This window comes from Camellia sinensis, chromosome 13 (assembly GCF_055761805.1).
Source record: "Camellia sinensis isolate YWXY chromosome 13, ASM5576180v1, whole genome shotgun sequence".
Classification (NCBI taxonomy): Eukaryota; Viridiplantae; Streptophyta; class Magnoliopsida; order Ericales; family Theaceae; genus Camellia; species Camellia sinensis.
Genome location: NC_138973.1, coordinates 135,614,530 through 135,639,116, shown reverse-complemented (window position 1 = coordinate 135,639,116; position 24,587 = coordinate 135,614,530). Strand labels below are relative to the sequence as shown.

The window sequence follows — 24,587 nt, the reverse complement described above, 5'->3', positions numbered from 1 at the left end:
GAGAGGTTTGCTAAACCATGTGCTAAAAAAATCATTGCTATTAATATAGGTACTGAAAAGGATCCGCGTCTGATCCAGATCGGGTCCACGTTGTCTTCGGAGGAGCGCAAGCTCTTAGTCGCTTTATTAGAAGATTTCAAAGATGTTTTCGTGTGGTCGTACGAAGACATGCCTGGAATCGATCCTAAAATTGTATAACCTCAGATCCCTCTTGACCCCAAGCAAAAGTTGTGAAGAATACGTCCGGATTGGGCTTTGAAGATTAAGAAAGAAATTACCAAACAGATCGAGGCAGGGTTCTTGCTTGTGTCTGAGTATCCGACGTGGTTGGCTAACATTATTCCAGTTCCAAAGAACTAAGGTTGCATTTGGTAAAGTTTTGTAAATATGATTTGAGAGTATGAGTTATATTTTGAGTTTGTGAGTTGTAGAATTATGATTTTAGTGTAGAAAATTTGTTTGGTTATGATTTTTGAATTGAGTTTTGAATTGTATGTGGAATTGAGTTTTGAAAGTTTGATGTGACATGTGAAATAAAAAAATTTGTATGGTGATAAGTTTTCAAAATAGTTTTCAAAACTTAATTCAACCTATAATTGATAATCAAACACACAACTCATAACTCGATATCCGTATTTTTAATCAACAGTCATAACCAAACTATTTTTAAAATACTCAAATGAAAAAATGATTTTTTTTCAATTAATTGTTTTTAAGTAATTTTTTCGAATAATTTTTTTTTCAAATAACTTCTATGTCAATTATTTTATGTCAATTCATTTTTTAGGCCTGTATAAACATTAAAAATATTTTTAATATTTTTAAATTATTTAGAAAATTAAAATATTAAAAATATTCCGAAAAATAAAATATTAAAAATATTCTGAAAATTAAAATATTAAGAATATTAAAAATTTTCCGAAAATCAAAATATTGACAATTAAAATATCAAAATATTAAAATTAAAATATTAAAATATTTTTATGAAAATTAAAATATTAAAAATATTCCTATTAAATAAAATAAAATATTTAAAATAAAAAAATAAAAAATATTTAAATAAAAATTAAGTTGTTTTTGGGTTTTGAAAATAGTTTTGAATTGTGTGTTTGGTTGTGAGTTTTGAAAAGTAATGATTATAGTTTGAAATGAGTTTTGAGAAATAAGAGTAGAATTATGATTTGAAAACTACAACCAAATACCACACTCAAATCAGTGGTGGAACTATATTTTAAAATCTAAACCAAACAGAGCCTAATATTTGAGGCTTAGCTAAATTACAAATTTTTCCTAAGATTTCAAAAATTACATCATGTCCTTGAAGTTTATATTCGCATAACAATTTACCCCATGTCGTGAAGTAAACGTTAGGAATTGTTGACAGAAGCATGCCGACATCACAAAACTAGATCTTAATAGACAATATTGCTCCTGATACCTTTCCAAAACATTAAAAAACATTATTTAACCTAAAATCCCTTTGATAAGCCAACAAAATTTATAAAAAAATTACGTTAAATGGAAAAAGAAATTAAGGCTCCATTAGGTTTAGTTTTTTAATCATGATTTGAGTTTTGTGTTATATTTTCAGTTTTCAGTTTTTGAAATGAGTTTTGAAAAGAGAAAAGTTGTTTGACTATGAATTTTGAAAAGAATTTTGAGTTGTATTTTGAGTTTTAAGTTTTTGAATTCTGAGTTGTATTTTGAAATTTTTTGGGTTTATTTTCTTTTAAATATTTAAAAAATTTCTTAATTTTATTTTTGTAGGGTAAATATTTTTTAGGGTTAATTATCAAAAAGTCCTGTCTACATATTTGGTGGTAGCTTAGGTCCTGTCAAAAAGTTTTTGAACCAATAAGTCTCATTTATAGGTAAAAAGACGTTTTGCTTTTTAATCCCAAAACAGAGAATGATTTCAGTATATAATTATCAAAACTAAGAAATTTCTGTTTGGCTTCTGAGAAAAGTTTGGGATTGAAAAGAAAGATAATTTTGTGAACCTGACAAATTAGATTGCTGAATTGAGTTTTTTTTATGATTAAAATTGAGAATATTATAAACTGAGAATATTCTCAATTTCTTTAGCCTGAACCCACCCTCACTGGCGAACCGGCGACCAGTCCCGACGACGACCCAGACGTACCCTTGAATGAACAGTTCACATTCCACCAAAAATATAGTAATAAATATTAACCAAAGAGTCAAATGTTAAACAATGGTAGACTATAAAGAACATACAGAACAAAGAGAGAGAAATTTACCAAAGAATCAACACATATACAAACATAGATAGATACAGAGAGAGAAGGTTTTGTATTTTTTGAGAGAGCAAGAATCAGAAATCCCCATGGATTTCAAGATCTATGGTTGAATATTCAATTTACCAAAGAATTAACACATAGATACATAGATAGATAAAGAGAGAAAGTTTGTATTTTTAGAGAGAGAAAGCAAGAATCGGAAATCTCCATGGATTTCTAGATCTATGGTTGAATATTCAACTTTCTTGTAGGTTCAAGCAATGGAATTTACGGGTTCACCTCAAGATGAAACAAAAACAACAATTCGACCCTTCAAAATTCATCTTCGGAACTGCGATTGTTCTCATTCTCTTCCTAATCTCTCTGTGGTTCAACTCAAGACGCAAGCAATGGAATTTACGGGTTATTATCTTTTTACTGAAGTGTGAAGGAGGAGAGAGACTATCGAAAATCGATTCATTTGCTACAGCATTTGAATGGAATTATTACAGGCAAGAATTGGCCATAAAGCTGGAATCACAACTAAATCAAACAAAATGAATTCACCACATCGTGGCTTGCTTTGTGTTGCGATTGTAGAATCTAAATCTGGAGCCGACGAAGCACTAGACTGAAGGAAAGTGATCGGAGGCGAGAGGAGAGGGACTGAGACAAATGAGGCGATGGTTGGAAGACGACCATCTGATTCCCAATTTCAAGTTTGGAAGGGTAAATTGGTCTGTTAAAAATTAATGGGACTTGAAGGAGCAAATAATTTTATCTAGGACCTAATGGATTATAAGTTCACCAAATAGGACTTGTATGTAAATACCCCTATTTTTTATTGTAAATATATTTTTTTTAATGTGCGCTGTGTTTACTACATTCGTGCACTGTTTTTTTTTAAATATTTAAAATATTTTTTATTTTAAATATATAATTATTATTTTAAAAAAAATATTTTTTATTTTAAATATTTTATTTTATTTTTTTAAATATTTTTAAAAATATTTTAAATTTTTTTTGAATATTTTTTAATTTTAAAAAAATTGGATTGCTTATATATATCTAAATAATAATAAATTATTTGGCCAATACTTAAAAAATAATAAAATATTTTTTTCAAAAAAATAAAAAACTAAAAACTATTTTTCTTTAAAAATACAAATAAAAATATATTTTTTGAAAAAAATAATTTAAAGAACAAACTAAAGAAATATTTTTTTGATTTTTTTTTTTTTAAATAGAGTTCTGTAAAGAGTTTTCAAAAGAGTTTGATTATGAGTTTTGAAAACAATTTTGAAATTTTTTGATTCAAATAATGATTTGAGTTCTAAATCAACTGCTACCTAAGTTTTTGGAACCATGTTTGATTTGTTGTTTAGAAAAAAAATTCAGAATTTTTTTTTAAAAAATGGAAACTAATTTAATAAAAATATATTTAATTTGTAAAAATTATTTCGAACCTCTCAAAAATAAAATTATATTAAATGATAATTATTTATTATTTTATTTCTTAACCAAATTAATTTTTAATTTAAAAAAAATTCTAAAATTGAGTAACTATTGACCGACTTGACATGATATATTAACCAAATATCATCATTTTTCTACATAACACAGTTAGGGGCATTTTAATCAATTTACTATCTCCATCAACGACGTTAATTGTAATGCAGCGGGATGTAATTTTTGAAACCTCAGGGAGAATTCGTAATTTAACTAAACCTCAGAGGGAATTTGCAATTTAACTAAACCTCAAGGGGTGTAGATAATTTGCACTAATATTTTGAGACAGAGAGAGTATTAAAATTTGTACCAAATACACACTTGAGTGTGGGTCCCATACACATTTGAGTACTTGGTCAATTTTTTGTATTCTTAGCATTGTTGTACACAATTGTCATAGAAAATTTAAGACTATAATGATGTGACAATAATATTCTTACAGTAGTTATGACAGGGATCCCAAATAATTTATTAAATTTTTTACTAAATCTCTCACATTGGTGTAAGACACGCACATGTTGATTTGTGTAGGTTTCACACCTATGTAAAAGGTTTGATAGAAAATTTGATAAATTATTTAGGATCTATAGCATATTCCTTCTTGCAATTATAAACCAAAATAATGGATATTTTGACTTCTGAAAAATAGTCATAAATAAGAGACATCATTGCTTATAAGTTTTATATATAGTATTACTCTATGGAAATAGGGTTACTGTTGTACTAAAAGTACAGCAGTGACTGTAGTGCTTTCATTTGAAGTATATCATGGCTTTATTTTTATAATCTAAACCGTTCATTTTGTAGGATTTGTTGAGTACTTTATGTCTACGAAAAATCATATTAATCAGATATCAATAACTATATGATTGAATTGCATATTGTTTATACTATTTCTCAAAAGAAAAGCTTATTATTTATTTTTTTGGTTATTGATCATATAGTTTTTGATATCTGATTAATATAATTTTTGGTAGGCATGAAGTACTCAATAAACCCTACAAAATGAACGGTTTGAATTATAAAAATAAGGTCATAACACACCTCAAATAAAGGCACCACAGTCACTACTATACTTGTAGCACAGCAGTGACCCATTTTCCTTACTCTATTGGTGATTTGACAAAATTAATGGCAAAAATGTTGTTTTTTTTTTTTACAAATTTAGTTTTAAATTTTTTTAATAAAAATTTGAACTTTAAAAACAAAACCAACCAAAGTGATTCACAAAAAGTTTTAGAGTTTTCAAAAATAATTTTTTAATTACTAATTCGTATTTTTCTACTTTTAATAGTTTTTTTAAAAAATTAGAGATAAATCTCTACATATTTCTATAAGAGTTTGATAAAACATTGAAAGATTACAAGGCACTTGTTAAGGGGGCCTCAAGACTACATCCTGAAATTTCACTTTGTGAGCTCTATGTAGGCAACGAATGTGATTCAAATCGTTCATCTTGTTACTTTTGTAGAGAAAAATATATGTAAAAAATTAATTTGATCAGACATCGAGAAATATATTAATTTATCGTATTTTCTTTTAAGGTTTTGTTAACAAGGCATTTGTTCAGAATGTATTAAATGAGTATTAACTAGGGGTGTTCGCGGATCGGTTTTGTGCGGTTTGTGGTTCAGTTTTGACCCGCCCACATTTATGCGGTTTGGGAAAAAGTCAACCCGCAACCGCCCGCAGTGCGGTTTGCGGTTTGCGGTTTGTGCGGATAGGGTTTGCAAATGTGCGGGCGGTTGCGGGCGGTTTGCGGTTTACACTTTTTTCTTTAAAAATTAATTTTCAAGTTTTTTTTTCCCAACGAATTTAGGCATCAGATTCATTTTATATATTTGTGATAACAATTTTTTGATGAGTTTATGAATAAAAATTGAATATCAATGCATTAAATGAAAGTACCCAAAACAAAGAGACCCTACACTAGCATTTTTGCCATGAAAAAAATGTATATCAATGCATTAAAGGTTGTACTCAATTAGAATTGTCAGTTCAGTAATCAATAATCAAACTATAAGTTCCATTGACCATTAGAAGGAAAATTTTATTAGGAAAAAGTGGATGAATCACCAATAAAAATCATATAAGAAACCAAGTTTAGGACTTGATAATTCTACGGCATTAAGAAAGTTGAGAAATACTTAAAAATAAGGATCCTAGTGTCGTAGAGAATATAATGGTGCTCCTGTAAAAGTTACAAAGTTAGTATATAAAAAATAATAATAATAACAATAATAATAATAATAATTAAAGTGCGGGCGGTTTTTGCGGGTTGCGGATTTAAACCGCGACCCGCCCGCAACCCGCAAATTTGTCATATTTCAAACCGCATCCGCCCGCATTATGTTTGCGAAACCGCCCATTTATATGCGGGTTGGGCGGATTGGGCGGTTTGAGCGGTTCGGATAAACCGTTGCCCACCCCTAGTATTAACTTTCTCCACTATTATAAAAGGTAGGAAAAACAATAAATGTATAATATTAAAGCATATTTTTTTATATATATAATTTGACCAAAATACCTTTTTGATATTTTCCTATATTTTTTTTAAAAAAGTTTACATTTTTTTAATTAATAGCTTATTGAGCCATATGGACAAGACTTTTGAATATTTATACAATGAAAAATTATGTGACAATTTATTTAACCAAATAAGTCCAATTGTTTTACATATTTTAAAATTATACCAAGTAAATTTATAACTAAATTATAAAAATCTTAAGCTAATAATTGTCAAAGAAATATAATCTTTTTATTTATAAATTTCACCAAATGAGCTCATCATAGAGTTTCATTATCTAGAACTATTATTTTGTTTATATCAATTAAATGGCGAATTACACTAACGGATTTAGTAATTTGAAATTTGTGTCATTTTAATCTCAGACATTTTAATTGTGATATATTTGATCTTAAATTTTGAATCTCGTTTTAGATAAGGATAATTGGAGACATTGTTGCTCAATTTTCAAGGACAAAGTCTTCAATTTGATAAAATATAAATTAGTTTGATAAAAATAAAAGTCAAAAAATTATTTTTAAATTTTTAAAAATTATTTATACTCACCAAAGATAAAATTATATAAAAATGATAAATCTTTTATATTTTTATTTTTTACCAAATTAATTTTTAGTATGTATTTGGATGATAATCATGTAATGGGTGATTGTTTTGTTGATATTTTTGGATAATTATCATGTAATTGATGATTGTATTTATTGTTAACATATATTTTTGAATTGTTATCATGTAATGGATGATTATTAGGCTTTTAATGTATAATTGATATGTTTAATATATGAAATATTTTTAGTTTTGAATTTTTTTTAATTTAATGGATTAGTTTAATAATGATATCAAAATTGTCGCCATATTTGATTTTTAAAAAAATAAAAACTAATTTAACTAAAATAAAATTAAAAAAAAATATTTTAAAAAATTATTTCTACCCTCCCAAAAGATAAAATTATAAAAAAAAAATATAATGTGTTATTAATTTTTTTTCACCAATTTAATTTTTAGCTTCTTAAAAAAAATTCTAAAAAAGGATTCTGAAAACCAAATCAAACAGAACTTAATAACTAAAAAAATTATAACATTATTCATCAAAAAACAAAACAATTATATTTCAAACAATATGTAAGTTAACCAATACAAAATAAGTTATATGGCAACTTTGCCCTTCAAATGGAGCAATAATATCTTTAATTGTCCTTATTTGGAACACGATTCAAAATTCAAGATCAAATGTATCATAATTAAAAGGTCAGAAATCAAAGCGATACAAGCCTCAAACTATAGGGACTATTAGTGTAATTTGCCCTCAATTAGGAGATAGTTATTGTTGCATTTCGTTAATTTGTGAAAAAATAATATGAAATGTCAAAAGAGTAACTTTTAATGCGTGTGGGAGATGAAAAAGTCCAGAGAAAAAATTATATATATTAAAAAATAATAATCTTTAATTCTATACATTTATTATTTTTTCTACTTTCTATAACAGTAGAAGAAATAAATATTTATTTAATATTCTAGATACTTGTTGACAAAAACTTTTATTTTATAAAATAGATAGTTTTTAATTGGATAAATTACACTTTGTTCCTTTATATTTGATTATTTTTTTACTTTAGTCCTTCAAGTGTTTTTTTTTTTTTTTTTTTTTTGTCAGTTTACTCCTAAAGCTAACTTTGGTTCAAAATTAGACATAAAATAAAACATCACAACTATTACATAACGTAAAAAATATATTATTATATTGAATTTTGAGATTATGTAAAATGTATGAGTTATACATAATAAAATATTTTTAGGCAACATGACTGTCAATGTGTCATTTTCTATCTAATTTTGAACACAAGTTAGCTTTAGAAATAAATTGAGAAAAACTTAAAACATAAAAGGCTAAGTGAGAAAAAACAAACTTAAAGGGTCAAAGTGAAAAAATGACCAAATATAAATGCAGCAAAGTATAATTTACCCTTTTTAATTTAAATTCTTAGATACCATCCATTTCATAAAATAAAATATGATTAGTTAGTGTGCTTATCATTGTTCGATTATTATTTTTTTCAAGACTTAAGAGATGAACGATTTAAATCACCATTATAAAAGTCTGGAGGGAATATGGAAAAGTTGTAATATTGAGGGGAGCTACTTCCCATAATTAAAGTCTCTAGGACCTCAAATTTTAAATGGATAAGAAAAAAAATTCGAGATAAATGGTCAAAAAGTCCTCAAATCCTAAAAACTCTACAACAATTTTGTATATTTTTTTCTTTATATGTGTCTCTCTCCCATACTCTCTCCCACGGTTTATTTTGTTACAAAAAAACAAACCGTATAATTTTTTTTTGTAATTTATCCACAATAAATAAATTAAAAAAGGTAAATTACATTGACCTTTTATGAGATTTGAAAAAAATATAATAAATCTTATAATCAAATTAGACTGAACCGAATCAAATTAATAATTTTATAGATTCCTTACTCAGCCCTATCTACCCCCACACCAATAGATAGATCTACTTTCATTAACCAAACTCGATGCCTAAATTTAAATTTGAGTTTTGTTTAAAATATTATTATGTCTATACAGTAAAATTTAATTTAAATTTGAAATGTGATTATTTTAATTTTTTTTAATTTTTATAAAAAAAATATGTTAAAAAATAAAAAGAGTGATGTGATTGTGTGTTTTGATATTTTAGCTATAAAAAAACAGCAAGGCTACATCCCACTAAAAGTAGTGCTCTAAAGCACTACTAATGAGTTGGCACCCACTTTCTTTTAAAAAAAAAAAAAAAACAACTCACAAAAATATTGTGGTAGTGGGTCTCACTCACTGCCACATCATTAGTATCATTAGTGGTAGCACTAATTAGTGTTCCCACTCATTTTTCATAAAAAAAAAAATAAAAAACCCACACGGACCTTAATCACAAGAAGTTGCGCCAAGAAAGTCCACTTTACAAAGTCATTCTTGGATCTTCCTTTCAAAAGTGGGCCGGGCTAGGCCCAAGGGTTGCAGACTGCTACTTGTGGCCTGGTGATCCTAATACTAGGTCCAATAACTTTATTGTCGTCAAATCGCCAAGGCCATGTTTATTTGACTTCATAGGATGGAGGAGATTAACAGTATAGTAGAATTGAGTGAAAAAATTATTAATGTGATTGTATTAGATTAGAAATAGAGGATAAAGAGTATTTATTTGTACACTAGCAGATTAGTAATATAGATAGTATTAATATATAAAATTAATATTTTTTTAATATTATAATTATTTTTTTATTCTAAAAAATATAAGTAACGTTTTGTAGAGTTTTAAAATTATAATTTGATAATAGAGTTGTATTTTGAGTTTGTGAGTTTTGAAATTATAATTTGATAATGGAGTTGTATTTTGAATTTGTGAGTTTTGGAATTATAGTTTGAAATGATTTGATGTGACACATAATATTTGATTCAAAAACTTATAACACATAACCAAACACACAATTCAAAATTCTATTCAAAACTCATAAAACAAATTCAAAAAATTGCTGAAAAAATATTATTTATTTAAAATATAAAAATAACATATGCAAAAAAAAAAGACGAATACTATTCCGGTCAATCACCCGAACAACTGGCCAGACATCCAAAAAGACATTCAGGAGGATGATCAGGTAGACGTGTTTTCAGAAGTTAGTGTGAAATCAATTTTTGAAAAAGCACACCAAACACCACACTCAAATGTAAGGGTAGAATTAAGTTTGCAACGCTCTACCAAACAGAGCCATAATTTTTGCTTAAAAATCATTTGAAATATCACTAATCCCCTCACTCAATTTCTAATCTCAATCTTACCATGGTTTTCTTAGTCCTACCACATGGAAGGATTACTAGTCCAACCAAAAACTCTTTAGGTGGGTCTCATAGACTATTAATCCAATCATTCTTCTCAAAAAGCCAAACAAACATAATCTAAAGATCATGTTTGATTTGTCTCGCGAGAGACAAATTTTGAAATAAAAAAATTCAAAATCACTTTTTTCTCTATCATAAATCAATTAATCACTTTTTCTCTCATCTCTCCTCTCACATTCTACACATTTATCAATTATTTTTTCTCTCACACCCATTTATTCAACTACAAAAAAAAAAAAAATCTCAAACTCCAAACTTTCAAAATTATTTTCAAAATATACAATCAAACAAGCTTTCAAATCTTATAGAAAATTATTTTACAAATACAAACCAAACATGACCAAAATGTCTCATTAAATCATATTTATCTCACATATTATATAAATATAAATAATTTTTTTATATAATATATAAATACATTGCAAAGAATAAGCTACTAAATCATATAACTAATGACATGAAAAATTATCTTTAAAAAAACTTAGAAATTGATTCAATAAAGTTAATATAAATTCATTAAAATTTCAAATATTCCAACACATAAGAAAAAAAAAATTCAAATAACAAAAGATATATGATATCTCGTTGGAAATATTAAAAAAATCCAAGACCAGAACATCACATTACAGTGGGTGGGGTCCATTGCTAACTCATTAGAGCTAGCTTTAGAACTCAATAATTAGAGCTCTAAAGTATTTTTCTTATTTATATTTGGGACTCCGGACTTTACGGGACCCAATTCATGATAGTGAAATGAGTATTGGCCAAATTGATAGTGGAAAAAATTGTTAATGGAATCAAAGGTGAAGAATAACGTAAAAATTAATTAATTGTGCAATATGAGTTGAATCGCATGATTCAGGTCACCAAACGATACATATTGTACCATTCTAACAATACTGCTCGTGATTGTCATTTCTAGCATTAGACTAACCGTGCCATCATCACAAGAAGTGGCAACAACAATCATTTTCAGTGTTAACCATGCCATCATTGCCTATTTTAGTTCTTCCCAATTGTTGATTACGGAAAGGATAAAAAATTTACCTGGCAATGATGAGAAATCCCATATAAGGATCTTCAACGAGGAATATTCCAATGTGATGTTAATTCCTTTACAAAACCTGTACCATTCATGGCGAATGCTAATTCATACAAAATACACAACACAATCCTATAATTAGAAGCGTGTAATAAAGTAAAAAGATATAATACATTTCATAATCATAAAATTTGGAACATTAGGAAAGCAGAGTTAAATTAAAACAAAAATGTTACAACATTAATTCATTTGAATCTGTAGAACATGCTGCATTTGACGAAGAGTAATTAAAAAATAATGAGCAGCATATTGTCATCTGAAGAGCAACAACCTATGGGTGCCGACAAGACTAGGCACCTCCCCCAGCGTCTCAAGATAAATTAAGGCTAGGTTTGACATTCTCTAAAAAAATCAAAAAATCAAAAAATCACTATCCGATTTAAGTCATATCCTCTTATTTAAGTCATATCACATTTCTACCACATCACTTCAAACCCAATCCATATTTCATAAAAAGTTAAAAAATATCCTTACTTAGATCATCCCAAACAACTTCTAAATGTGTTCTGTGATTTTTATTAGCTTTGGAAATAATTTTCTCCAAAGGAAAGCCAACAGAAACACTTGTCAAGCAGCCAAATGGGTTGGAGTTACTGATGTCCAAAAAGGAAATGGAATCAACATCAAACTTCATCCCTGTGAAGTAGATGAGGCAAACCTGATCACTCGTTTCATTGTTAATCACCAATTGGCAACAGATTGCGACTGTGAATTTTCATTTCTTAGATTGCGGTTGTTGAGTTGTCAGCAATGGGTTGTTCATTGGGCCAGATTTCCCCAATATATTTAGAGCCTTCATCCGTTGCATCTGTTTCCCTGCAATAGAGCGGAAAAAATAAAAACAAAACTTAATGACAATAGCTTTCCATTATCTCATTACCGTTGGTTGCCAAAACTAATTAAAACAGTAAATCATTTCAATTTCATGAAATAGATGACGTGGAAGAAAAAAAGCCCAATAAAAGAATAAATGACAACTACAGTTTTGAACAGTGACAAGAGAACTAGCCTTAGCAAACAATTTTGCCTAACTTGTAAACTGATTTACACTAATTTGTCATTATGTGTAACTTGCCTTTAGAGTAAAACTCTCCAATCCTAGCATAGATTTATGAACACGTTGCTCTTGAGAAGAAAAACTAAATATGGATGAATTTGAAAAGAAATGTTCAGCCACCAATAAAGTACACTGTTGTTCCAGAACAGTCCAAAAGAGCCTAATTTCTATGCTATGAAGAAGTATCAACACTAACTTGGACGTTTTGATTCTATCACTCCTTTGGGATCTTGAGACCTTTCTTCCCTATCAATCAATAGCTTAGCAACAAATATTTATCTCACATTTGAGTTTCTTCTACTTGGAACAACTGATAGGAGGCAAAGCCATTGAATGCTGTTCACAGCTTTAATTATTTATCAAATTTTACACCTTAGAAACATAAAAATATTTCAAACCACTCAGGAACATCCCTTTCCTAGAAGAAGTCTATTATTGAAAAACTGATAAATTTATTCATGAAGAGAAGGCAACAAACGTAAGAACAGGCGACAACTTCTTACCTTCTTCCACCGTTAGCTGTATTGCTTTTTTCTCCAACCCAACTGCGTGTCTGCTAAGTTCAGCCGGCTACAAATTTAGAAGCACTAACAAGGTCATGGAGAACAACCAGTAAGATTGAAGTGTCAAAATAATATAAGGCAAAACATAGAAATATTATTAACTATCTCTAAAATTAGGCAAGGAATTACTCTGGATATAATCCCTCTGATTAGACTCGTCGCACTGCTTCAAGACCTTCTGCAAATGAATAAACCGTTCTGTTTTTTGTTGATCATTGGTAGCCTTAGAATCAGTTGAATGACAGACCTCTGAGTTGACCTTAATGGGAACTAGAGATCCACCACACGTAAAGTTCATCATTGAAGCCATATGATTTCGTCTAACTACAGGAGAACAAAACAAATTGCTCTCCCTCATCTGAGTCTGCTGTCGAGGTAATTCCTGTTGCTTGTGGCAAGAATGCTTTGAGCTCGACTGAAGGTTATCAGCACTTTTGTCCGTACTGTCCTGAATTTTTTTGCCTGGCTCTGAATCAAACTTTCTTCAGGCATTCATGAAATGATCTTTTACACCATTTTTGCTCGAGGAAGGGCCAAAAGGGGGGCTTAAAGGGCACTCAGGTGTGAGTCTCTTAGTTCCAGAAACCTTGATTGCATCTGTGATGGATTTTCCACCCAGAATGGGGGAATTTCCTGGATGATTACATATCAAACTTCTATTATCATTCTGGACATCTCTCAGTGCTATCTTTCTTAGTAGCGGTGACTGTTTATGGTCAGAAGGCATGCCAGCCCCACTGTTGCCCGTCACTTTGCTGTTTACTTCAGAATTAAGCATTATGGAACAAATATTTCTAACTCAACTTAGAGAAAATTGCAAAGGCCTTCAAGTAGAGGCAAAAGCACAAGCACAAGCAGAGGCAAAAGCACAATCACAAGCACAAGCCATAAGATAAAATCAACAAACCCGCTCATGCAACCAAAGTGTCTCCCAAAACAAATGTCAGAGACACAAGCACAAGCAGAGGCAAAAGCACAATCACAAGCACAAGCCATAAGATAAAATCAACAAACCCGCTCATGCAACCAAAGTGTCTCCCAAAACAAATGTCAGAGACACGTAAGTAACGTAAATACACATACAGGTTTTACTAGATACTGGTCATTGTAGCCTGTGTCCATAAATATACATCCTCAAGATGTGCCAATAAACCAAAAATGCAACATAAAAATATGGCTCAGAATATAGAAATTGTTGGGGATAATTACAAATAAAACACCAGAAAATACAAATAATAAAAATTACAATAATTATTGAAAGGGCTGAGGCGCGGAAAATTCGCTCTCTTTAAGGAGATTCAAGCCCTCTGCGGTTAGGCAAAGCCTCACACCGGTGCAGCAGAAAAATCTTGACTTGTCCCCCCAGGATACAACAGCCCAACTAAGTCGTATGGTTAACCAATACTGCACAATTGATTGAACCCAAAACTTTATCACACACACCCTTTTTATTTGCCTGATAATCTCACACAAGTCATAACAAAGCAATAAAAACTCCTTCACTCGTATATGTCAAGACAGGAGATAAGCTCAATATATATAAAAAGAAAACTTAATAGGCAAGGTTCTTGGTGGATAAGATAACAAGAGACTTGACCAAGACCTTGGAAGCTTATCTAGGAAGACTTGGAATGGATAAGTCTTGGAGGACTAGGAGAAGACTTGAATGGATAAGTCTTGGCAAACCTTATCTTGGAAGATTTGGATGGATAAGAATGGAGAGACTAGGAAGACTTGAAAGGATAAGACATGAAGGAAACCAATAACACATTATAATATTAAAATACCTGCTAACATTCCCCCACCTATTTTAATTTTATAAGTAACAAAAACTGAGATTATTAGGCAAATAAGGATATTATGCATCATGATAAGTGTGCTCTGCATTGAACCTCCATTAGTGAAAGAATAATATCTACTCCAGAGCCAATAGTATGCTCAGCATTGAACTATGACTACTTAAGGAAAATAAATAATTATTGCACACACATAATATTCCAGGTGTTCACAAAAGCTTTAAAAGTTAGCACATTACGGCCTTGTGCGATCCAAGGATTCATGAGTGTGTTTGAAGATTAGCCCAAATCTCATTGGTAGCGGCCCCACTACCACATTCACATAGGTGAATTTTGTCAAGGGTGCTCCTGTAACTATGACACCTCACTCAATAAGAGCTACAGAAATTCATTAAGAGTTTTTTAATAACTCAACCTCTACAACGTTACAGGATGAATGCACTTACATCATAGGGATGGGTAAAAAATAATTTAGTGCATTTCTCACGGCCATCATATGATCGTTTTTCTCATTGAACCCAGTTACAGGATCTTTGGTCCCTGGGTTGAGTATCCTCATACATAGCTCCTGCTATATTCAATGGGCTTCAACCCCATCCCCCTCGATATATTCCAGACTCTATCTCTTGCTAAGACCTTAGTTAATGGATCTGCAAGATTATCACCAGATTTAATATAATTCACATTTATGATGCCATTATTCATATAAGATCTCACAGTGCTGTGTTTTCTTCTGATAGGTCTGAATTTACCGTTATAATAACGGTTATTAACTCGACCAATTGCTGCGGTGCTATCACAATGAATCAATATAGGTGGAATCAGTTTTTCCCAACAAGAGATTTCATTTAACAAATCTCTTAACCAATTTGCTTCTTCACTAGCTGTAGCTAAAGCAATAAGCTCAGCCTCCATTGTTGAATTAGCAATAATGGTTTGTTTTTTCGATTTACAACTTATAGCACCAGCTCCCAATGTAAATAAGTAACTAGTGGTTGATAATGAATCACCTGACAAGGTATTCCAATCAGCATCGCTGTAACCTTCAAGTACTGCAGGATACTTATTATAAAACAATCCATATTTTGTGGTACCAGATAAATATTTCATAATCCGCTCAATGGCTAGCCAGTGATCACTGTCAGGCTTGCTAGTAAACCTGCTAAGTACTCCAACTGCATATGCAATGTCAGGTCTAGTACAGTCAGTCGCATAACGCAAGCTACCAATCATACTAGCATATTCCTTTTGATTAATTACATCCTCATCATTTTCAATAGGAAATAAACGCACATGAGGATCAAAAGGAGTAAGAACATGCTTGCAGTTATAAAAATTATATTTTCTCAAAATTTTCTCAACATAATGCGACTGATCAAGAAATATACCATCAAAGGTTTTGGTAATTTTCATTCCCAAAATATAATTAGCCTCACCAAGATCTTTCATATCAAAATGGCTACTAAGCATATTTTTAGTTTTCACGATGATATGCAAATTAGAGCCAAATATAAATAGATCATCCACATAGAGGTTAATAATGACATGTGAATTCTCTTCAGATTTATAGTAAATGCATTTATCACATTCATTCGTTTTATAACCATTCTCAATCATGCAGGAATCAAATTTTTCATGCCATTGTTTAGGGGCCTGTTTTAAGCCATAAAGGGATTTAACTAGCTTGCACACTTTGCTTTCTTGACCGGGTTCCACAAAACCCTCAGGTTGATCCATATAGATTTCTTCACCCAGGTCTCCATTTAAAAAAGCTGTTTTAACATCCATTTGATGAATTTTTAGATCATGAATTGCAGCTACTGCAATTAATAATCTAATGGATGTAACTCTAGTAACCGGAGAAAATGTATCAAAAAAATCAAGATATGCTTGTTGTTTGAAACCTTTTGCAACAAGCCTTGCTTTATATTTATCAATAGTTTCATCCGGTTTAAGTTTTTTTTCTCAAAACCCATTTACAGCCAATAGTTTTACAACCTAGTGGTAAATCTACTAATACCCAAGTTTTATTGGATAATAATTGTTAGCAGGTATTTTAATATTATAATGTGTTATTGGTTTCCTTCATGTCTTATCCTTTCAAGTCTTCCTAGTCTCCCCATTCTTATCCATCCAAATCTTCCAAGATAAGGTTTGCCAAGACTTATCCATTCAAGTCTTCTCCTAGTCCTCCCAAGACTTATCCATTCCAAGTCTTCCTAGATAAGCTTCTAAGATCTTGGTCAAGTCTCTTGTTATCTTATCCACCAAGAACCTTGCCTATTAAGTTTCCTTTCTATATATATTGAGCTTATCTCCTGTCTTGACATATACGAGTGAAGGAGTTTTTGTTGCTTTGTTATGACTTGTGTGAAATTATCAGGCAAATAAAAAAGGGTGTATGTAATAAAGCTTTGAGTTCAACCAATTGTGCAGTATTGGTTAACCATACGACTTAGTCGGGCTGTTGTATCATGGGGGGACAAGTCAAGGTTTTTTCTACTGCACCAGTGTGAGGCTTTGCCTAACCGCAGAGGACTTGAATCTCTTTAAAGAGAGCGAATTTCCCGCGCCTCAGCCCTTACAATAGTTTTTGTAATTTCTATTATTCTTATTTTCTAGTATTTTATTTGTAATTATCACCAACAATAATGATTCCATCTCATCATTTACAGCCTCGTTCCAAAAAACAGAGTCAGGAGATGCCAAAACTTCTTGTAAAGTTAATGGAGTTTCCTCCACATTAAAAACATGATAATCAGGGCCAAAATCTTTTTCTAATCTGGCTCTTTTACTCCTTCTAGGTTCAAAAACTACAGTGTCTTGGTTTTGTAAAAGAGGAGTAGAAGAACCAGTTTCAGATAAAATATTTTCTTGATAATTTTGACCCCTACCATTTTTAGATTTAAAAGGAAATTTTTTTTCATGAAAAATTGCGTCACCTGATTCAAAAATTATTTTGTTTTCCATATCAAAAAATCTATAGGTTGTACTATTTGTTGCATATCCAAGAAAAACACAAGTGGCAGCTTTCACACCTAATTTAGGTCTTTTAGGGTCCACAAGTCCAACAAAAGCTAGACAACCCCAAACCCTCAAATATCTCAAATTTGGCTTATGCCCTTTCCACAACTCAAAAGGTGTAACTTTTGTTTTTTTATGTGGCACACTATTCATAACATAACATGCAGTTAAAATTGCTTCTCCCCACAAATTTGAATGAGCACCTGCTTCAATTAGCATAGCATTTGTTAAATCAGTTAAAGTTCTATTTTTCCTTTCTGCTACACCATTAGATGCAGGTGAATATGGTGGAGTAGTTTCATGGATTATTCCTAAAGACTAAGCAAACGAGTTGAATCCAAAAGATTCATACTCCCGGCCTCTATCACTTTTATATCTTTTAATCTTTTTACCAAATTGATTTTCAACTTCAAGAAGGAATTCTTTAAATTTTTCAAAGCATCACTTTTATTTTTCAACAAGTATACATAAGTGTATTTTGAAAAATCATCAATAAAAGTGATAAAATATCTATTTCCACCACGTGTTAAAATTCCTTCAAATTCACATAAATCAGTGTGAATTAAATCTAACAATTCAGTATTTCTCACCACACTTTTATGAGGCCTTTTAGTTATTTTTGCTTGACTGCAAACTTCATATTTCTCAAACTTATTTGTTAGTCTGGGAATTAATCCTAAACTACTCATGACTCTCATATATCGCCCATTAATATGACACATACGAGTATGCCAAAAATTCATAAAAGACAGCATGTAAACAGAAACATGTGTTTTCTTATTCTCAACATTTAATTTAAACATTCCATCACAGGCATACCCTTTCCCCACAAATATGCCTTTTTTAGTGATTACAAATTAGTCAGATTCAATAGTCTGCTTGAAACCAGCTTTGTTGAGCAAATAACTTGACATCAAATTTTTTCTCGTGGACGGTGTGTACAACACATCTTTTAAAACAAGCACACGTCCAGAGGTAAAATTCAGCTCAACATCTCCACACCCGAGCACCTTGGTTAAACTGGAGTCACCAAGCATAACAGTCCTCTCCTCATTAAAATGAGTGAAATCTTTGAACCAATCTTTATCATAGCAGACATGCCTATTGGCACCAGAGTCTGCCCACCACCCTTCTACAGATTGAACCATAAAAATATCTGTGATCATAGCCACAAATGGTTCCTCGGTAACATTAGTCTGTGGTCGAGACTGTTGTTTCCGAAATTTGCAAGTTCAAACAATATGCCCACTTTTGCCACACACAAAACATGTCACGTTTGTCAAATCTTGTGAAGACAGTTCTTGGTTCCATTTCTTTTGCATCGGGTAATTTTTATTTTGTAGCCTTCCAGTATTTTTTCAAATTTTCTTAACTGGCTTCAACTGACTGTTTTTATGAAATCGACCTTTAGGTAAAGTATTTCCAGAAGTTAAATTTACCTTAGCAGTGGAGTGCTCTTGTGTCATAAGCGCATCTTGTCCTCGTGCTTCCTCTTCCACCCGAATCCTTGTGATTAGAGTCTCCAAGGATGTCTCTTTTTGCTTGTGACGCATCGACTTCTAGAACTCCCTCCAAGATGATGGAAGTTTGTCAACAATACCTGCTACAACAAGATTGTCTCCAATTTTGATGCCTTCAGATCTAACTTCAGCTACTAACATCTGAAAATCTTGAACTTGCTCCACCACTGATTTTCCATCTATCATCTGATAGCAGAAAAAACGGCTTGCAGCATATTTTTTAGCACCTGTCTCTTCAATGTCATATTTGTTCTGCAAGGCTTTTCAAATTTTCTTGGCAGTGGTATAAGTAGTATCATAACAATCATAAAATTGATCTGAAAAACAGTTCAAAAGATAGTATCGACATTTATACTCAGGACTTTGTTCGGATTTTTCTCCGTCAGGATATAAGCCACCTTGAGGAGACTCAGGTAGAAAAACACCTTGCCTTTCCATCTCTTGAAATGGGCTCCCTTGAACCGGAAGGGCTTGTTGATATCGCCGGTATTCTCGTTGGGTTTCTCCAGTACTGGCTCCATGGCTTTTTGCTATTTGAATCTCCTTAAAATTGTTGGGGATAATTACAAATAAAACACCAGAAAATACAAATAATAAAAATTACAATAATTATTGAAAGGGCTGAGGCGCGGGAAATTCGCTCTCTTTAAGGAGATTCAAGCCATCTACGATTAGGCAAAGCCTTACACCGGTGTAGCAGAAAAAATCTTGACTTGTCCCCCCCAGGATACAACAGCCCGACTAAGTCGTATGGTTAACTAATACTGTACAATTGGTTGAACCCAAAGCTTTATCACACACACCCTTTTTATTTGCCTGATAATCTCACACAAGTCATAACAAAGCAACAAAAACTCCTTCACTCGTATATGTCAAGACAGGAGATAAGCTCAATATATATAGAAAGGAAACTTAATATGCAAGATTCTTGGTGGATAAGATAACAGGAGACTTGACCAAGACCTTGGAAGCTTATCTAGGAAGACTTGGAATGGATAAGTCTTGGGAGGACTAGGAGAAGACTTGAATGGATAAGTCTTGGCAAACCTTATCTTGGAAGATTTGGATGGATAAGAATGGAGAGACTAGGAAGACTTAAAAGGATAAGACATGAAGGAAACCAAAAACACATTATAATATTAAAATACTTGCTAACAGAAAGTAAGCAAAATCAAAATATTAATGTTCCAGCTGATACTCAATCACAAAGCCTCTCAAACCCATAAATCTGGCGCTTTCATTAGTTAATTATCATTTCTAGATACTAAGGCCCTGTTTGATTGGGGGATATGAAGATTGGGATTGGATATTATATCCGGTGGGGTCCATATATCCCATGTTTGTAATTTTTTTTTAAAGGGGATATAATATCCGGTGGGATTGTATATCCCCCAAAAGTGGAGGATATACAATACCACCCCCCCCATTATATCATATCCCCTTTGTTGGGATATGATGTAAAAAGTCCAATTTACCCTTTTGCCTATCTAACATAATATAATTTAATATATTTTTTTGAATTTAATATAATATAATTATTGAATTTAATTTAATATTATTGAATTTAATATAATATAATATTATCGAATTTAATATAATATAATATAATATAATATTATTTAATTTAATATAATATAATATAATTTAATACAAATTTTGAATTTAATATAATATAATATTATTGAATTTAATTTAATTTAATTTAATATAATATAATTATTGAATTTAATTTAATAGAAATATTATTGAATTTAATTTAATTTAATATAATATAATATAATATTATTGAATTTAATTTAATATAATATAATTTAATATAAATTTTGAATTTAATATAATATAATATTATTTAATTTAATTTAATATAATACAATATAATATTATGAGGGCAATCTTGAAAATTAATTGTTATATCCCACAATATATTTTGTAAAATACACATGCATAACATATATCTAATCTTATATATCAAGTCAACAAACATGACTTGGAGATATACTATCCAATACCTATATCTTATTCATTATATATCCTGACTAAATCTCACATCATATTATATCCTCTATTTTATATCCAGTAAAACAAGCGGGCTAAGAATTTACAGTTCTGAGTACACTATTCACTGGCACTTTTCTTGCGTACTTTTTTCACGAGAAAAGACAAATTGTAATGATTAAAATTCACTCAGCCAATAAGTGAGACGATTCCATCTAATATCTAAAAAAATTTTCCATAAAAGATGTTTGGTTTGGTTTTTTTTAAAAGATATTTTGGAAAATTATTTTGAGATAGAGTTTTGGAAAAAGTGATTGATTTGATATGTGTGAGAGAGAGATTTGTTTGGAAAACTTGTTTGGTTTACAAGTTTTGAGAAATTTTTTTGAGAAAATTTGTTTGGTTTGATTATTTTTGAAAACTTATTTGTAGAGAAAATTTCCCAAAATTTTTTCAGAAAATCAAACCAAACGAAACAACTCAAATTGCCCTAAAATCTATTAACCCAGGCAGGGAAGATCTGGAACAATTGTGACAATCATCAACCACATCCAAATCCTATAGAAAAAAACTTGTTCAAGCAAATCAGAGGAAGATGAACAAGTTCCCCAAATTGAACCACTTAACTGGAATTACCTCCAATTGTTAGAATAAAAACAACTTTACACTCCCAGATTAACACTAAATACCACTGAAAATTTCTCATTTTTTCCAGTGCTCGACACAATCGGAAAATCGAAACAACCAAAGATCCATAATTTCTCATTTTCTCAGTACTTGACAGCATACAACGCAAGATCCATAATTATACATTTATATAGATAGAGATAAGCAAAAAATATTTACATTTTTGGGCATAAAAAACAGAAATCTGAACGAACATAGATATCGAAGATAGAGAACACTTGGATGGAGACTTACCCTTCAGTATCAGAGCGAGTTCGCAAACGATGAGAGAGGGAGAGAGAGACGACGCGAGAGTTTTTTTTTCAAAAAAGGAGGCTTTGGCTCCAAAGCAGAGAAATGCCAACAAGTCCTTTTATATGATTATTATACTAGTAGTAACCCGTTCGGGACGGGACTTCATACATCTAACCCAAAAAACAAAAAAAATTATTATGATTATTTTAAAATAATTTAATATTTTATCTTACAGTATGTATATAATTTTTTATATTATAACTTTTTAAATTATTAATTTAAAAAAATAAAATATATATATATTTAGTGTAATTTTAATAATTTGTATTAAAATAAGTAAAATCTAATTAAATGAGTTATGACATACCTCTTCTTATTATGAAAATATTTAAAGAGATTTTTATTAATAAGTCCAATTTAGAAGTGTTTTAACCCAAGAAGTCCATGAAGAAATTTTTTAACCCATTTAGTCTCATGTATGTATAGTTTTATTCCATAAAGTTCATTTTCTTGATTTACACTATTTTCTTGGACACTTATGCCCTTATATTTAATTTTGATACCCTTATAAATATTTTTTCAACGATTACCAATTTAATGATGTAAACATTCATATTTTAAAATTCACATTTGTAAAAATGTAAATTGGCCCGTAGGCGGCCCGAAACCCTCCCGCGAGCCAGGGCGGGCCCGGCCCGTTGACAATGTGAATATTCACATTGACAGGTTAAAATTCATATTAATAGGAGTGTAAAATTGGCCCCCGTCCCGTGGCGGCCCGAAACCAACCCGCGGCCCATGAGCGGCCCGGGGCGGGCCCGGTCCGGCCCGTTAACAATGTGAATATTCACATTGACATGTTAACATTCACATTGATAAAGAGTATAAAATTGGGCCGCGGCCCATGGGCGGCCAAAAGCCCACCCGCAGCCCGGGACGGGCCTGGCCCGGCCCGTTGACAATGTGAATATTCACATTGACATGTTAACATTCACATTGATAGGAGTGTAAAATTAGCCCGCGCCTCGTAGCTGCCCGAAACTCGCCCGCGGCCCGTGGACGGGCCCGGCCCGGCATGTTGATAATGTGAATGTTCACATTGACATGTTAACATTCACATTGATAAGAGTATAAAACTAGAGAGCAGCCCAGGGCGGGCCCGACTCGGCCTGGCCCGGCCCGTTGACAATATGAATATTCACATTGACATATTAACATTCACATTAATAGGAGTATAAAATTGGCCCCCGTCCCGTGGCGGCGCGAAACCTGCCCACGGCCCATGGGCGGCCCGAGGCGAGCCCGGTCCAGCCCGTTGACATTGTGAATATTCACATTGACATGTTAACATTAATGTGAATATTCACATTGATAAGAGTATAAAATTGGCCCGCAATCCATGGATGGCCAAAAGCCCGCCCGCGACCCAGGGCAGGCCCGGCCCGGCCCGTTGACAATATGAATATTCACATTGACATGTTAACATTCACATTGATAAGAGTGTAAAATTGGCCCGCAACCCGTGGGTGGCCCGAAGCCCGACCACAGCCCGAGGCGGGCTTGACCCGGCCCGTGACAATGTAAATATTCACATTGACATGTTAACATGCACATTGATAGGAGTGTAAAATTAGCCCGCGCCCCGTGGCTGCCCGAAACCTGTCCACGGCCCGTGGGCGACCCTGGGCGGGCCCGGCCCGGCCTATTGACAATGTGAATATTCACATTGACATGTTAACATTCACATTGATAAGAGTGTACAATTGGCCCGTGACCCGTGGGCAGCCCGAAGCCCGACCTCGGGCCAGGGCGAGCCCGGCCCGTTGGCAATGTGAATATTCACATTGACATGTTAACATTCACATTGATAGGAGTGTAAAATTGGCCCGCACCCCGTGGGCGGCCCGAAGCGGGCTTGGCCCAACCCGTGACAATGTGAATATTCACATTGACATGTTAACATTAACATTGATAGGAGTGTAAAACTTGTCCGCTGCCCGAAGCTTGCCCGCGGCCCGGGGTAGGCCCGGACCCAAACCCGGGCCACCCCGGGCCGCCCACGGGCTTCAAGCCGCCCATGGGACATGAGTCAATTTTACACTCTTATCAATATGAATGTTAACATGTCAATGTGAATATTCACATTGTCAACAGGCCGGGCCGGGCCCGCCTCAGGCCGCCCAAGGGCCGTGGGCGTGTTTCGGGCAGCCACGGGACACGGGCTAATGTTACACTCTTATCAATGTGAATGTTAACATGTCAATGTGAATATTCACGTTGTCAACAGGCCGGGCTCGCGTCGGCCCAGGGTCGGGCTTCAGGCTGCCCACGGGTCACGGGCTAATTTTACACTCTTATCCATGTTAATGTTAATATGTCAATGTGAATATTCACATTGTCAACGAGTTGGGCCAGGCCCGCCCTAGCCAGCGGGCGGGCTTCGG

General features: G+C 32.2%; 1 long non-coding RNA gene across 4 annotated transcripts; it reads right to left on the bottom strand.

Moving 5' to 3' along the window:
• Positions 1-11,359: 11,359 nt before the first annotated feature.
• Positions 11,360-22,263, bottom strand: LOC114265177 (uncharacterized). Of its 4 annotated transcripts, none has more exons than XR_014349605.1 (4): positions 22,144-22,263; positions 13,017-13,642; positions 12,828-12,911; positions 11,360-12,083 (listed from the first exon to the last, which is right to left on the bottom strand). It is a non-coding gene; the product is annotated as an uncharacterized LOC114265177 (long non-coding RNA). The 4 variants fall into 4 exon arrangements; XR_014349606.1 differs by having other exon boundaries at positions 13,017-13,649; positions 22,144-22,245; XR_014349607.1 differs by lacking the exon at positions 22,144-22,263 and adding an exon at positions 19,147-19,770.
• Positions 22,264-24,587: the final 2,324 nt, after the last annotated feature.